Below are 18,286 nucleotides of genomic sequence, written 5' to 3' on the forward strand. Positions count from 1 at the left end.
AAGCGCATGATTAATTTGAAGTGAACTCAACTGAACTGATGGTATTGTAATACTGAACTGAACACCATACCGATATGCTGCCTTCTGACAATAGGGTCGGTGGTGATGGCGCTGATAAATAGGTATTTGCCATTCTTTTTCTTTACCTCCTCCTCCTTAACAAGCACCACCCCAACTAGATTGTTCTTGTAGATTGCTGAAGTTATAAACAAAGAAGCTGAAGATTAGTTTCATCAAAATGCAGTGGAACTCTGAAAATATATAGGCCTAGTTAATTACTAATAGATGGTCAGTGAAACTGTTTTCTTACAGCAGTTATATGTGAAACTTGGCAAGTGCTAATAGATTTATTTGTGAAGGGAGGAAATGCTTTTACATTTTTGAGCGGTGCTTCTGGAGGGAGCTAAGCTCCAACATCTGTCTTTGTCCGGTTCTCATAAAATGTTCGATCAAAAAAGATGTCAGAGCCCTAAAGTAAACTGAAGTGTGTCCTACTTGTGGCCTAGATATACTCTACATCTTGACACAAACATCTCAAAGTGTGTTGTACGCCCAGGCTCCCATTGGCCAAGCTTCGCAGGACACGCTGTGATTGGCCAGCGGGAGGCTTGATGAAATTAACCCAAAAATAGCACCTCTCACTTCACACTAGGTGTGAGTTTTTGAAGGCCAATAAGACCATGTGTGACTGATGGGATTTCCTACTCAAGTTATCTAACTTGGATGATTAACTCATAAAATAGCACCGCTCACTTCACACTAGGTGTGATTTTCTAAGGCCGATGAGACCTGGAAGAATGTGTGACTGGTGGGAGTTGTCTCACCTTGCATGGACAGTGGTGCGTATCCACGATACCAGCTGAAATCTTTTGCTGCTGGTAAGACATTTGTGTTGACAAAATGTTTGTTGAGGGCTGGCATGTCTTTATTTAAGCTGATTTTATTCAGCTTTAAATCACTGTGTGAAGAGCAAAACCTACATGGTTAAAACACCTTGGGCTGTATTTTGATGGTCTTATGTACCAGTTGTCTTGTCTTAAGGCCTATGTGGCCTCTGTTAGGTATAGTGACTAGCAAGTGAACAGATGGCTATAGAGTATGAAGGCAAAAGTGGGCAGAGTTCATTTTTATTTCTTTTTTCCATCAGTTTCTCTCTTTATTTCAAATAATGTAGGCATCTTTGACATGGCTGAGGGTGTTTTTCACTGTCCCAACATTCGAACACTGCCAATGCTTTAAAATGGCCATGGTGATGATGACTACAGTATGTGTCCCTGTTTCTTTTATCTTTTTTAAGTTATAAACAGGGTTGGGGGTAAACAGTCTCAAAACCGCTCATTCATTATTTTGAATTGTAAAAGTGTACTTCCGGGCAGTTGGCCATGCTTCCAAAGAAGTCTTATCTTTTGTCCATTTGAAAGGTCTATACAAATAGTTTATTATTATTATTACTCACAGTTCGATTTGGCTGTGGGTCTTTTTCTTCTGCCTTAGAATACCTTCAATGTAAATGTCGTTGTCCAAGTTCTCCCAGTTTCAAATTTGTACATTCATTCACAAAGTAAAGCCCTGCTTCATCGCACAAGTCCGTCGCACACAAGTAGTGAAAACAGCAGATCTACAAGCACACAATGCCTCGCTGTGCAAGGCGTTGTGTGCTTGTAGATCGTCTGTTTTCACTAGTTCAAATCGTTTTTTAAAATGAAAAATGCGAAACAAACGGCTTTGGACATACAAGGTTTTCACCCCGACAACGACGATATGTGAAAATAGCTGATCTCCATGCGTGCGTGCTGTGTGTACGGACCTATAGTGTAGACCTCCACGGGTCTGTTGTACATCTGCGCCATGGCCTGGATCTCGAGGTGGTCCCCGTAGCAGTCGTTTTGCCTCTTTTCCATTTACCAATGTAAATGTACTTCCCAATTCCATCAGGGTCTTTTCTGTCGTCCACGAGCACTGCCCCAACCAGCTGCTCTTTGTAGATCGCTGAAGTTATAAACAGAGGATAAGTTGAAGATTAGTTACATCAAAAGGCAGTGGATGACTGCAATTATATGTTCAACTTGGCAAGTGCTAATAGATTTTATTGTGAAGGGAGGAAATGCCTTTACAATACCTACAAGGCTTGGAGGTTTTGTATTAGGTCTCCCTCTGGAAACCATGGTGCCTGTAAAAGCCCATGGCAGCATTATTTCCCCGTGTCCGTGTGACTGTAGGGGGAAGGAAGTGAGATTCAGGATGAGTTGAAAAGTGATAAAATAACTTTATATAATTTTAATTAATGGATGTTTGGGGCTATTTACATTGAAGTGATTCATTCGCTAGTAATATGTTCGAATGCATGCCATGGAGGTAATTTATTAGGCTTTCCCTCTGGAAACCATGGTGCCATTAAAAGCCCATGGCAGCATTATTTCCCTGTGTCCACGTGACTGTAGGGGGAAGGAAGTCACACAAAAGTAGCAGGTCCATAAGTAATAACTTAAGTACGGTAATACACAATAAGATTATACATAATGTAAGTAAGTAATAACATCCAAAAGTAGCAGATCCATAACCTTGATTGATTGAATATTTTATTAGACAACAATGTATAAGGCAAGTTATGTCTTCATCGGAAAAAAGTTAATTGATCTGAAACACACAGGTAGTACTATTTACATTGAAGTGATTCATTTGCTATAAATATATTCGAAGGCTTGAGGCAAGTTATTAGGCTTCCCATCTGGAAATCATGGTGCGTGTAAAAGCCCATGGCAGCAGTATTTCCCGTGGTTTTCACCCCGACAACGACGATATGTGAAAATAGCTGATCTCCATGCGTGCGTGCTGTGTGTACGGACCTATAGTGTAGACCTCCACGGGTCTGTTGTAAATCTGCGCCATGGCCTGGATCTCGAGGTGGTCCCCGTAGCAGTTGTTTTGCCTCTTTTCCATTTACCAATGTAAATGTACTTCCCAATTCCATCAGGGTCTTTTCTGTCGTCCACGAGCACTGCCCCAACCAGCTGCTCTTTGTAGATCGCTGAAGTTATAAACAGAGGAGAAGTTGAAGATTAGTTTCATCAAAAGGCAGTGGATGACTGCAATTATATGTTCAACTTGGCAAGTGTTAATAGATTTTATTGTGAAGGGAGGAAATGCCTTTACAATACCTACAAGGCTTGGAGGTTTTGTATTAGGTCTCCCTCTGGAAACCATGGTGCCTGTAAAAGCCCATGGCAGCATTATTTCCCCGTGTCCGTGTGACTGTAGGGGGAAGGAAGTGAGATTCAGGATGAGTTGAAAAGTGATAAAATAACTTTATATAATTTTAATTAATGGATGTTTGGGGCTATTTACATTGAAGTGATTCATTAGATATACATTTATTCGAAGGCTTGAGGCTTGAGGTAAGTTATCAGGTCTCCTTGGTGGAAACCTTGGTTCGTGTAGAAGCCCATGGCAGCAGCATTTCCCGTGTCCACGTGACTGTAGGGGGAAGAAAATGAGATTCAGGATGAGTTGAAAAGTGATAAAATAACTAATGGATGTTTGGGGCTTAATTGTGTTTATGCAAAACCAAACACAATCATAGTCTGTAAAGCACTTTAAGCTGCATTTCATGTCATTAAAGGTGCTATACAAATACAGTTTATTATTATTACTACATTAATAATAATTATTATTACTCACAGCCGGATGCTGCTGTACTGTTTTTTATTTTGATTATAGATGTCTTTCACGTGGTTCAGCAGCTTTGATCCTAGAATGAGAATACAGACAGTTTTTAAAACAAAGCGCATGATTAATTTGAAGTGAACTCAACTGAACTGATGGTATTCCTATTTAAAGGAACTCATTGAACCCCCGGATTCCACCCGCTCCACCCGCTCCCTCCGCTCTGCAAACACCAACACACTTAAGGGCAAAAACACAAAGCTACGCACTATGGGGGATCGGGCTTTTAGCTCAGCTGCTCCTCGACTGTGGAACGACCTCCCCGACCATCTGAGAGCACCACAGTCTATTGACATTTTTAAAGGGGGACTAAAGACTTTTCTTTTTAACAAGGCGTTTGCCTAGGCCCTAGACAGTCGTTGGATGTTTTATGTGTTTTTCTTAGCTGTGTATAGGTGATCAATGTTCTGATTTTATTCACTGTGTTCTCGTTTTAATTCTTAGTTGTTTTAGTTTTTCGATTTTAATGTAGCACTTTGAGATTTGCTTCAAATGTAAAGTGCGTTATAAATAAAATTTATTATTATTATTAAAATGTATTATTATTGTAATACTGAACTGAACACCATACCGATATGCTGCCTTCTGACAATAGGGTCGGTGGTGATGGCGCTGATAAATAGGTATTTGCCATTCTTTTTCTTTACCTCCTCCTCCTTAACAAGCACCACCCCAACTAGATTGTTCTTGTAGATTGCTGAAGTTATAAACAAAGAAGCTGAAGATTAGTTTCATCAAAATGCAGTGGAACTCTGAAAATATATAGGCCTAGTTAATTACTAATAGATGGTCAGTGAAACTGTTTTCTTACAGCAGTTATATGTGAAACTTGGCAAGTGCTAATAGATTTATTTGTGAAGGGAGGAAATGCTTTTACATTTTTGAGCGGCGCTTCTGGAGGGAGCTAAGCTCCAACATCTGTCTTTGTCCGGTTCTCATAAAATGTTCGATCAAAAAAGATGTCAGAGCCCTAAAGTAAACTGAAGTGTGTCCTACTTGTGGCCTAGATATACTCTACATCTTGACACAAACGTCTCAAAGTGTGTTGTACGCCCAGAGTCCCATTGGCCAAGCTTCGCAGGACACGCTGTGATTGGCCAGCGGGAGGCTTGATGAAATTAACCCAAAAATAGCACCTCTCACTTCACACTAGGTGTGAGTTTTTGAAGGCCCATAAGACCATGTGTGACTGATGGGATTTCCTACTCAAGTTATCTAACTTGGATGATTAACTCATAAAATAGCACCGCTCACTTCACACTAGGTGTGATTTTCTAAGGCCGATGAGACCTGGAAGAATGTGTGACTGGTGGGAGTTGTCTCACCTTGCATGGACAGTGGTGCGTATCCACGATACCAGCTGAAATCTTTTGCTGCTGGTAAGACATTTGTGTTGACAAAATGTTTGTTGAGGGCTGGCATGTCTTTATTTAAGCTGATTTTATTCAGCTTTAAATCACTGTGTGAAGAGCAAAACCTACATGGTTAAAACACCTTGGGCTGTATTTTGATGGTCTTATGTACCAGTTGTCTTGTCTTAAGGCCTATGTGGCCTCTGTTAGGTATAGTGACTAGCAAGTGAACAGATGGCTATAGAGTATGAAGGCAAAAGTGGGCAGAGTTCATTTTTATTTCTTTTTTCCATCAGTTTCTCTCTTTATTTCAAATAATGTAGGCATCTTTGACATGGCTGAGGGTGTTTTTCACTGTCCCAACATTCGAACACTGCCAATGCTTTAAAATGGCCATGGTGATGATGACTACAGTATGTGTCCCTGTTTCTTTTATCTTTTTTAAGTTATAAACAGGGTTGGGGGTAAACAGTCTCAAAACCGCTCATTCATTATTTTGAATTGTAAAAGTGTACTTCCGGGCAGTTGGCCATGCTTCCAAAGAAGTCTTATCTTTTGTCCATTTGAAAGGTCTATACAAATAGTTTATCATTATTATTACTCACAGTTCGATTTGGCTGTGGGTCTTTTTCTTCTGCCTTAGAATACCTTCAATGTAAATGTCGTTGTCCAAGTTCTCCCAGTTTCAAATTTGTACATTCATTCACAAAGTAAAGCCCTGCTTCATCGCACAAGTCCGTCGCACACAAGTAGTGAAAACAGCAGATCTACAAGCACACAACGCCTCGCTGTGCAAGGCGTTGTGTGCTTGTAGATCGTCTGTTTTCACTAGTTCAAATCGTTTTTTAAAATGAAAAATGCGAAACAAACGGCTTTGGACATACAAGGTTTTCACCCCGACAACGACGATATGTGAAAATAGCTGATCTCCATGCGTGCGTGCTGTGTGTACGGACCTATAGTGTAGACCTCCACGGGTCTGTTGTACATCTGCGCCATGGCCTGGATCTCGAGGTGGTCCCCGTAGCAGTTGTTTTGCCTCTTTTCCATTTACCAATGTAAATGTACTTCCCAATTCCATCAGGGTCTTTTCTGTCGTCCACGAGCACTGCCCCAACCAGCTGCTCTTTGTAGATCGCTGAAGTTATAAACAGAGGATAAGTTGAAGATTAGTTACATCAAAAGGCAGTGGATGACTGCAATTATATGTTCAACTTGGCAAGTGTTAATAGATTTTATTGTGAAGGGAGGAAATGCCTTTACAATACCTACAAGGCTTGGAGGTTTTGTATTAGGTCTCCCTCTGGAAACCATGGTGCCTGTAAAAGCCCATGGCAGCATTATTTCCCCGTGTCCGTGTGACTGTAGGGGGAAGGAAGTGAGATTCAGGATGAGTTGAAAAGTGATAAAATAACTTTATATAATTTTAATTAATGGATGTTTGGGGCTATTTACATTGAAGTGATTCATTAGATATACATTTATTCGAAGGCTTGAGGCTTGAGGAAAGTTATCAGGTCTCCTTGGTGGAAACCTTGGTTCGTGTAGAAGCCCATGGCAGCAGCATTTCCCGTGTCCACGTGACTGTAGGGGGAAGAAAATGAGATTCAGGATGAGTTGAAAAGTGATAAAATAACTAATGGATGTTTGGGGCTTAATTGTGTTTATGCAAAACCAAACACAATCATAGTCTGTAAAGCACTTTAAGCTGCATTTCATGTCATTAAAGGTGCTATACAAATACAGTTTATTATTATTACTACATTAATAATAATTATTATTACTCACAGCCGGATGCTGCTGTACTGTTTTTTATTTTGATTATAGATGTCTTTCACGTGGTTCAGCAGCTTTGATCCTAGAATGAGAATACAGACAGTTTTTAAAACAAAGCGCATGATTAATTTGAAGTGAACTCAACTGAACTGATGGTATTGTAATACTGAACTGAACACCATACCGATATGCTGCCTTCTGACAATAGGGTCGGTGGTGATGGTGCTGATAAATAGGTATTTGCCATTCTTTTTCTTTACCTCCTCCTCCTTAACAAGCAACACCCCAACTATAGTCCAGGCAAACTAGCTCATTTTGGAACCAAAACACAAAGTAATTGTAACATAATTTTTTTCTTCACAGACCTTTTCTATAAGGTCTCCAGAACAACATACTAAAAGTCCTAAGAAATCCTAATTGCGGAAATATGTTTAATTGGCACCAATCCAAGAAATCCACCCAGGAAAATACCCAGAAAAATATATTTTTTTTATTTTATTTTTATTTAAGGAGGATGTGAGGGGTCTAACTAGGGGTTTGTCATGATGCCGAATCCATTGCAGGCATTTTTTTTGCACAAAAAATCTTCCGTGGGCTAGAAATGGCCTCAGAAAACAATACACGTATGGGTGAGAATTCATGTTAGTCGGAGGCATTAGTTTTTTTTTTACTCGTGCTAATCAGTCTAAAAGTGCAAAACTTTGCACAGATGTAGCTCAGGGCATGCTCTAATGATTTAGCTAGGGCGCCCGAGTCTGCGACATTCGGGGTCGCCACAGCGGCCAAATCAAGTTGGGCTCCCATCGACTTTAGTGATGAAAAGTGATGAGTCAGAGTTTTGTGGGTGCTGTGGTGACCCCGAAGGTCGCCGACTCGGGCGCCCTAGCTAAATCATTAGAGCATGCCCTGAGCTACATCTGTGCAAAATTTTGCACTTTTAGACTGATTAGCACGAGAAAAAAAACCCTAAGGCCTCCGACTAACATGAATACTCACCCATACGTGTATTGTTTTCTGAGGCCATTTCTAGCCCACGGAATGTTTTTTGTGCAAAACAAATGCCTGCAATGGATTCAGCATCATGACAAACTCCTAGTTAGACCCCTCAGATCCTCCTTAAATACCCAGAAAAAAAATATTTTTCTGGGTATTTTCCTCCTGGGTGGATTTCTTGGATTGGTGCCAATTAAACATATTTCCGCAACTAGGATTTCTTAGGACTTTTAGTATGTTGTTCTGGAGACCTTATAGAAAAGGTCTGTGAAGAAAAAAATTATGTTACAATTACTTTGTCGTAAAACGCTAGATTGCCTGGACTACTAGTTAGTTTCATCAAAATGCAGTGGAACTCTGAAAATATATAGGCCTAGTTAATTACTAATAGATGGTCAGTGAAACTGTTTTCTTACAGCAGTTATATGTGAATAGATATAGTGCTAATAGATTTATTTGTGAAGGGAGGAAATGCTTTTACATTTTTGAGCGGTGCTTCTGGAGGGAGCTAAGCTCCGACATCTGTCTTTGTCCGGTTCTCATAAAATGTTCGATCAAAAAAGATGTCTGAGCCCTAAAGTAAACTGAAGTGTGTCCTACATGTGGCCTAGATATGTCCTACATCTTGACACAAACATCTCAAAGTGTGTTGTACGCCCAGAGTCCCATTGGCCAAGCTTCGCAGGACTCGCTGTGATTGGCCAGTGGGAGGCTTGATGAAATTAACCCAAAAATAGCACCGCTCACTTCAAACTAGGTGTGACTTTTTTAAGGCCCATAAGACCTGGAAGAATGTGTGACTGATGGGAGTTGTCTCACCTTGCATGGACAGAGGTCCGTATCCAAGATACCAGTTGAAATCTTTGTCTGTGTCCATTCTGTCTCTCTTGATGCTCAGCCTCTTCAGCTGGACATCACTGTGTGAAGAGCAAAATGTACATGGTTAAAACACCTTGGGCTGTATTGTGATGGTCTTAACCCTTAAGTTCTGTTCAGATTCACTACACCTTCGTTCTGTTCGGGTCATTTTGACCCGGTGGATTTTGGTTTAAAAATAACAACACTAATATAAATTTTAACTTAACAAATCATCATGATACATTGACTTTGACTCAATACCAAACAATTCATATGATATATTTGGTAAATGTTTGCATTTCTGCTTTGCTATATCACATTAAACACTGAAAGAGCTAGGCGTTTTTACTGATTTAGCTGAAATCCATGTAAAAAAAACTACTTCATTTAATACTGAGCAATATTGCTCATGCTTATAGGAAGGGGGGGAGGGTTCGGAATGGGGCTTCGGAAGGGGGGTGTTAGAAGTGGGGGTGACTGTGTGTCTGTGTTTTGGCATAATACTGTGTATTTCTGTGCTTCCGGGTCAAAATGACCCGAACAGCACTTAAGGTTCAAAAAATACGAGGGGGGTGTAGCATGGGTGTAGTGATAAAATATTTTTTTTACATGTTCATCTCAGAAGAATCTTTAAGGCCAGTGAGTTTCAGGTGGAAACATTTTTAACTTCTACCTTTTTTTTCCAAATGAAAATGTAAAACGGGTCAAAATGACCCGAACAGCACTTAAGGGTTAAAGGGGATGACCTCCCATTTTCAGTAATCAACTATATATTTTATATATGTTAATATTGATGAGTGAACATTAGCCCAAGTGCCCCCCCTCCTGTTGAGAGGGGAACGGAGTTTGGACGATTTGGGGGTCACGTGACCAGTGACGTTGTCAAGTTGTGAAATGCAGCCTGCCTCCATACGTTTCAGTGGGATATCAGAAACAGCGCGACTTCAATTTAAATACAGAGCCTTTTCAGCCATGTCAGTTGTATTATGTACAAGGGCTGTGTCTTGTGAGCTAGAATATGTATCCATATGCCATCCAAAACGAGAAGGATCTACTCCTTCTGCTATTATTACTTTGTGTACACGGAACGAGGGAAGTAGGGCGGAAATACATGCCCATATTTGGCGGAACGCGATAACGAGCGACCGACGGCCGCATCGGCGCTCTCGAAGCTCAGATGGAGGAAACGAGGCGGACAGAGAGAGAAACAAGCACAGACAAAGTAAGAGAGAAACACACTTTCTAAAAAAAAATCTTTTGGTGAGCATGGTGAGGAGCTGGATCCGTCTCCTAGATTGTTTTGATTTTCGCATTTGACTTCCCTCTTCTGAGCGCCGTCCGTCGCTCGTTGAAAAACGTCATCACGTTCCGCCAAATATGGGCATGTATTTCCGCCCTACTTCCCTCGTTCCGTGTACACAAAGTAATAATAGCAGAAGGAGTAGATCCTTCTCGTTTTGGATGGCATATGGATACATATTCTAGCTCACAAGACACAGCCCTTGTACATAATACAACTGACATGGCTGAAAAGGCTCTGTATTTAAATTGAAGTCGCGCTGTTTCTGATATCCCACTGAAACGTATGGAGGCAGGCTGCATTTCACAACTTGACAACGTCACTGGTCACGTGACCCCCAAATCGTCCAAACTCCGTTCCCCTCTCAACAGGAGGGGGGGCACTTGGGCTAATGTTCACTCATCAATATTAACATATATAAAATATATTGTTGATTACTGAAAATGGGAGGTCATCCCCTTTAAGTACTAGTTGTCTTGTCGTAAGGCCTATGTGGCCTTTGTCAGCATTAGTTACTGCAAAGAATAAAGGTGCTGAACTAACCAGTTAACTGATTTTTTTTAGGGGTGATTTCTGTTTCTGTGAAACTAAACACAATCAGCACATAGGTTGAAAGTACGATCACTCACCCGTAGATTAACTTAAGCCATTTACAGTATGATGTTCAACGTAGTCAAACAGATGATTCATCATCTTTTGACCAAGAATGAGAGTATACAGATCGTTTTCATATAAAACCCAGGATTAATTTCAAGTGAACACTGAAGTACTGATAATACTAGATCTGAACAGAACACCATACCGATTTTTATTCTCCATTATACTCTGTGGTGCGGGCCACTGCCTTCAAAAAGATCCAGTTGTCCTGGATATTATATAGACCCAGTTGTCTTCTATAATGCAGCACCATCCCTCCAACCATCACTGGAGCCGCACCTTCCTCTTTGATCCTGTAGACTGTTCCATCATCTTTCGACCTAGAATGAGTGTACAGACAGTTTTTCAAATAAAACCCAGGATTAATTTCAAGTGAACACTAGTGCTAGATCTGAACAGAACACCATACCTATGCCTTCCTCATCGTACTGCTTTTTGCGGGCGATTGCTATGACGTAGATGACGTTGTTGCCCTCAACACCACAGCACACCCCTCCAACAAGCTCTGGAGCCACACTTTCCTTTTTAGTCCTGTAGACTGAAGTACAAACAAGGTAGACGGTGAAGATTAGTATCATCAATAAGTATGCAAAACATAACTTCTGTGTGGAAATATGAAATATAGATAAATACTAATAGATACTTAAATAGGGGTGTAAAATCTTGCCTATAGGGCACCAGGCAATATGTCACTGTGTAGAAAAACCTGTAATTGTTACAAACACATTTGTAGTGATCTGAAAGAAAGTAGTCTCACCAGCCCCATGGCTTCTGATGCCCTCCTATACACCTTAACCCATTCAGGCCGGGAACACATTTTGCTGTTTGGGAGGGGCTTACAGTACATGTACATTATGTAGCAACATATTTGTTTTGTATGCTAATTTCTGATTTAGCCCTATTCTATAGGTTAGGCCTAAACTTGAGGCCAGTCCCCAGCTCACTCCGGTATATATTATCAAGCCCCACGTGGTCCTCAAAGGAAGAATCTCTCAGCAGGATTATGTTGTTGGAACAAGAACAAACCAGTCTCACATACTGACAATAGGAATCGAAAGTACAACATTTTAGCTTATCATTCTTTCATGGCCATTTAAGAAAAAATTAAACATTTCTGCAGTAATAGAAGGTAAAACCAGGCACCCTCCTGTTTACCTTGTTTATTTTATTCCTGTATACAGAGGTCCAGGCAGCCTTGCATCTGGCCGTCGTTTGGTAGAAGCCCTATTTTTTGGTCCAGGCAGCCTTGCATCTGGCCGTCGTTTGGTAGAAGCCCTATTTTTTTCGGTACTCGAGGGCTTTGAGGTGTGTTATTTGGTCTCCACTCTGGAAACCATTATTCTAGTAAAAATGCATGGCACGGTTATTTCCCGTGTCCATGTGACTGTAGGGGGAAGGAAATGAGATTCAGGATTAGTTGAAAAGTCCAAACTAAGTAGTTTATTATTATTACCCCCTTGGGATAATTTCCCCCTTGGGATAATAAAGGTATCTATCTATCTATTATTATTATTATTATTACTCAGTTTGATTTGGCTGTGGGTCTTTTTCTTTTGCCTGAGAATATCTTTCACACAATTCATCATTATTGATCCTAGAATGAGAATACCGTTTTTAAAACAAAACGCATGATTGAATTGAACTCCACTGAACTGATAGTATTGTATACTGAATACTGAACTGAACAACATACCGATCTGGTTTCCCCTGAAGTTGATGGCGAGATGTCCAGCACGTGGTTCAGCAGCTTTGATCCTAGAATGAGAATACAGACTGTTTTTAAAACCAAACGCATGATTAATTTGAAGTGAACTCTACTGAAGTATTGTACACTGAATTGAACACCATACCGATCTTTTGCCTTCTGTGTTCGGGGTGGGTTGCAAGTGCACTCACTGATGTATAGGCGCTCGCCATTCCTTGTCTTCCTTATCTTATCGCCTTACCTTATTTTTTTCCTTCTTGATTTCGTATATGAAAGCAGGTCTGTTGTCGCCGTAGTAATGTGGAACAGGTTCAGGGTGGCGTTGAAAGTTAAAATGCTCATAAAAGCCAATAGATTTTTGTTATTTGTGGCCACGTGCCTGCAGGGGAAAGATATGGATTCAGATTAGTTACAGCAAAAGATTAAAGTTCTGAACTAACTCATTAGTTGATCTTTTGAGTGGTGATTTCTGTTTCTGTGAAACCAACACAATCATCACATTTGTTGCAAGTACTATTATCACTCACAGGTAGATCCTCTTGTATTTCTTGTGATGTTCAAAGTAATCCAACACATGATTCATCATCTTTCGACCTAGAATGAGTGTGTGCAGACAGTTTTTCAAATAAAACCAAGGATTAATTTCAGGTGGACATTAACGCTAGATCCGAAAAGAACACCATACCTATACCTTCCCCATCGTAATTTTTTTTTTTTACGGGCGATTGCCATCACGTAGATGATGTTGTTGCCCTCTTTCTGCCTCCTCATAGGGGCATTGTGCCTCCTCCTAGGGGTAACACCTGACTGTTAGTGTCCACCCAACTGCCGTCTATTGCTGCAATACAAAAACCACCAACCATGACTGGAGAAAGGAATATGAAGTGAACTCCACTGAACTGATAGTAGTGTATACTGAACTGAACACCATACCGATCTGGTTTCCCCTGAAGTCGGGGAGGGTTGCAATGGCGGCAATGTATACGTAATCTTCGCCCTCGCGGTCGCATCGTTCCTCCACGAGCACTGCCCGAACCAGCTGCTCTTTGTAGATCGCTGAAGTTGTAAACAGAGGATAAATTGAAGATTTGTTTCATCAAAAGGCAGTGGAACTCTGAAAATATATAGTTAATCACTAATAGATGGTCAGTGCAGTTGTTTTCTGACAGCAGCAGTTATACAGTATGTGAAACTTGGCAAGTGCAAATAGATTTTATTGTAAAGGGAGGAAATGCTTTTACACTTTTGAGCGGTGCTTCTGGAGAGAGCTACGCTCCAACATCTGGCTTTGTCCGGTTCTGATAAAATGTTCGATCAAAAAAGATGTCCGGGCCCTAAAGTAAACTGAAGTGTGGCCTACATCTGGCCTAGATATGGCCTACATCTTGACACAAATGTCTCAAAGTTTGTTGTACGCCCAGGGTCCCATTGGCCAAGCTTCGCAGGACACGCTGTGATTGGCCAGCGGGAGGCACGATGAAATTAACTCATAAAATAGCACCGCTCGCTTCACACTAGGTGTGATTTGTTTTCTAAGGCCGATGAGACCTGGAAGAATGTGTGACTGATGGGAGTTGTCTCACCTTGCATGGACAGTGGTGCGTATCCACGATACCAGCTGAAATCTTTTGCTGCTGGTAAGACATTTGTGATGACAAAATGTTTGTTGAGGGCTGGCATGTCTTTATTTAAGCCGATTTTCTTCAGCTTTAAATCACTGTGTGAAGAGCAAAACGTACATGGTTAAAACACCTTGGGCTGTATTTTGATGGTCTTATGTACCAGTTGTCTTGTCTTAAGGCCTATGTGGCCTCTGTTAGGTATAGTGAATAGCAAGTGAACAGATGGCTATACAGTATGAAGGCAAAAGTGGGCAGAGTTCATTTTTGTCTCCACCAGCCGAAGGCTGAGAGAGAGTATGTTTTCCCCTCCGTCCGTCCGTCCGTCCGTCCGTCCATCCGTGCGTGCGTGCGTCCGTGCGTCCTCGCAGTTTGTGAGCAGCTAATCTGTCACCGTTGGCCCGATCGCTGCCAAACTGAGCACACACACTCCCTGGATGCCAATCTAGAACCTCTGCCCCACATTTTTCAAATCAGCCTCATGGTGGCGCTATAACAGGCCGATTTGTGTGGCCTGGTTGTTACCAGCTAATCTCCGGCGCCGTTGGCCCGATCGCTGCCAAACTGAGCACACACACTCCCTGGATGCTAATTCAGAACCTCTGCCCCACATTTTTTAAATCAGCCTCATGGTGGCGCTATAACAGGCCCATTTGTGTGGCCTGGTGGAGACCTGTGCTCGGAAGAGCACTGCTTCTAGTTATTTCTTTTTTCCATCAGTTTCTCTCTCCATTTCAAATCTGTAGGCATCTTAGCCATGGCTGAGGGCGTTTTTCACTGTCCCAACATTCGAACACTGCCAATGCTTTAAAATGGCCATGGTGATGATGACTACAGTATGTGTCCCTGTTTCTTTTATCTTTTTTAAGTTATAAAAAGATTGGGGGTGAACAGCCTCAAAACCGCCCATTAATTATTTTGAATTGTAAAAGTGTACTTCCAGGCATCCGGGCAGTTGGCCATGCTTCCAAAGAAGTCTTATCTTTTGTCCATTTGAAAGGTCTATACAAATAGTTTATTATTACTATTACTCACAGTTCGATTTGGCTTTGGGTCTTTTTCTTCTGCCTCAGAATACCCTTCACACGATTCATTATTGATCCTAGAATGAGAATAGTTTTTAAAACCAAACGCATGATTAATTTGAAGGGAAATCTACTGAACTGATAGTATTGTATACTGAACTGAACACCATACCAATCTGTTTTCCTCTGAAGTCGAGGCGGGTGGCGATGGCGGCAATGTAGATGTACTTCCTGCCTTCAGGGTCTTTTCTGTCGTCCACGAGCACTGCACCAACCAGCTGCTCTTTGTAGATCGCTGAAGTTATAAACAGAGGAAGTTGAAGATTAGTTTCATCAAAAGGCAGTGGATGACGGCAATTATATGTTCAACTTGGCAAGTGCTAATAGATTTTATTGTGAAGGGAGGAAATGCTTTTACATTTTTGAGCGGTCGATCCTTCGCCGCTGATGGTTCTCAGTGATTCATTTTCAAGGCAAATTATGTCTTCATCGGAAAAAGGTTAATTGATCTTACACCCACAGGTAGTACAGTATATTTACATTGAAGTGATTCATTCGCTATAAATATATTCAAATGCATGGAGGTAATTTATTAGTTCTCCCCTCTGGAAACCAAGGTGCGTGTAAGCCCATGGAAGCAGTCCACGTGACTGTAGGGGGAAGGAAATGAGATTCAGGATGAGTTGAAAAGTGATAAAATAACATTATTTAATTAATGGATGTTTGGGGCTTAATTTGTTTGACATACTGTAAAGGTAGTTTCAAGAGTACCTTAGCATGGGGGTTATACATGGTTTTAAAAGGTCAGGATTAGGCACAATAATTGTTACATAATGACCTAATCGCAATTATTTGATATACAATCTCAATTAATGAATACCCTGTCATTAAACTGAGCACTCATGTGGGAAACAACCAGACACAAAATACAACAAATCAAAAGCACAACAACATAACTTAACTAGCTCTGGTCCAGTGGTCGATATTTAGTGACATTTCTAACAAGGAACAGAGCCAACTTAAAACTAAGGGAGAATTAACAACAATAAGGTAAGGGCATGGGGTAAACGCCTCTGCAATATCAATATCAGTTCATTAACAATATATTATAGTAACCTATAAATAGATTAATTCTAATAGACTAATATTACTAGAATTACTATGTTGCCATACCTGCTACTATGGTCCATTGATTGAACACCAGCAGCTCCCATCAGGCTGCCGTTGTAGACAAAGTCAAACCCTGCCTGCATAAAAATAAAAAAAATACAATCCCCTATGACTTTGATTCTGTACACAGCAGTACCATGCAAGTTAAAATGCAGCACTAAAAAGTCAATAAACGGCACAAAATCGTAGAATTGATAAATGTTTGCATACCCCCAGTTCCCACTTCCCAGCAGCAGCAGGTGCATCCAACCCTCACTGATCAGCCCATCGTTTACTGTGATTGAATAGGCTGCAGCTGTGAGGTCGCGATCAGGCTGCACATCTGATGAGAACAAACCAAAAGTACATTAATATCCAATATTCACTTCTTATGAAGTATGAAATATGTCACGCTAGCTGCTATGGACCAGAACTATATGTCACAGCCAGCCAGCCAGCCCATTCACCCTCTTCTATATGCTTCACGTATAGTATACATAGGCTACTCAAGCAAAGCAGCCTTTTCTTTTTAAAGATTATACAGTGACTAAAAACCTACCCTGGTTTACAGGAACAGTGTTCATCATTATCGTACCCTATATCTATGCATGCATGATCTTTTTTTAACCAGTTTGCTGCTGAGACACTTTGTCAACCAGGATATGTCCTTAATAAAACACACAATGTTCACCCTTCTGTCTGCTTCTAGAAAGAAATGCATAATTTTACTCCTACATGAGTTGGATAATATTTTTCAGCTACTCAAAATCAATGGATGGATAATGATGCCAGCCGCAGCAGAGTTTTACGGCAGGTGCATACCGCCACCTACTGGACCGGCATATGCGGGCATATGTACTATGAACTATGAGTATGACATTACTTCACATCATTAAAGCAGATTAAATAATACTTAAAATATACAAATAGTTAATGTGTAAAAGTGAGAATAATATTGAACCATAGATAAACAAGGCCCACAATGAAAACAAGCCCTTAACAAAAAGCCCTATAACTTATAGGGCTTTTTGTTGTACCACTGTGTACCGTTTGCAAAGTAATAAATCAATCTCTCCATTCTGACATGCACTCTAATCCTATCCCAGTCCCTTCATTTTAAATCAACACAATGTAGTAGGTGTGGTTGCCCAGATTAGTACTTTTATTCTTTCCATCCACGTCAGATAAACTTTATTTTGCCACACTACTCCTCCCACAGTTTTGGTGGCACAAATCGACCAGCTTCATCGGGACATGGAAGGGTGCATTTGAGACCAGGAGCGCTCGTTTTTGGACGCAAAGTGGAGCAATCAGTGCCTCCTTAAGGGGACTGCCAATATAACATCTCATTAGTCCTACAGGGTTAGGTCGTTTACACATAGTTTTACTGAGGTTAGAGTTATCATTCACACGGTTAAAATTCACCAGGTTAGCATTCACCAGCGTCGGCAGGTTAGCATTCACCAGGTTAGGTTTAGGCATAGTTTTACTGAGGTTAGGGTTAGGATTAGCGTTAGGTTTAGGCATAGTAGCATTCACCAGCGTTGGCAGGTTAGCATTCACCAGCGTCAGCAGGTTAGCATTCACCAGCGTTGGCAGGTTAGCATTCACCCGGTTAGCATTCACCAGCGTTGGCAGGTTAGCATTCACCAGTGTCGGCAGGTTAGCATTCACCAGCATCAGACTAATGGGAAATCAGAACAATGCCATGGCACCGCCTCCTTCCGGGGTGAACTACAAAACAAGCGCTCTGGTCCCAATCTCACTGGTACCTCAAAACAATGTAACATACATTTATTTGTGAATGGTAAAATGCAAAAAAAAAAAAAATCCCAAATAAAAAGATGATGACTGACGTCTGACTTGATGAAAAAAGAAAAAGAAAAAGTGAGAGCAGCTGCTCTAGGCTGATTTCAGGAAATTGAGGAAGTATAGCCTCGCCCTCAACATAAAATGTATTTTAATTGTAATTCTGCCCTTTTAAGATATATGTACCCAATCGAATATCTTAGTTACATCGATATCGTTCATGTGAACTAGTTTGTTGAAGCTTATTCATTATAATTATCAAAATCGCTATGACCAAAATGTTGCACCTAATAAAAAGTGTGTTTTTGGAGCTTAAAAAC

The sequence above is a fragment of the Nannobrachium achirus genome (assembly GCF_963921795.1).
Source record: "Nannobrachium achirus genome assembly, chromosome: 16".
Lineage (NCBI taxonomy): Eukaryota > Metazoa > Chordata > Actinopteri > Myctophiformes > Myctophidae > Nannobrachium > Nannobrachium achirus.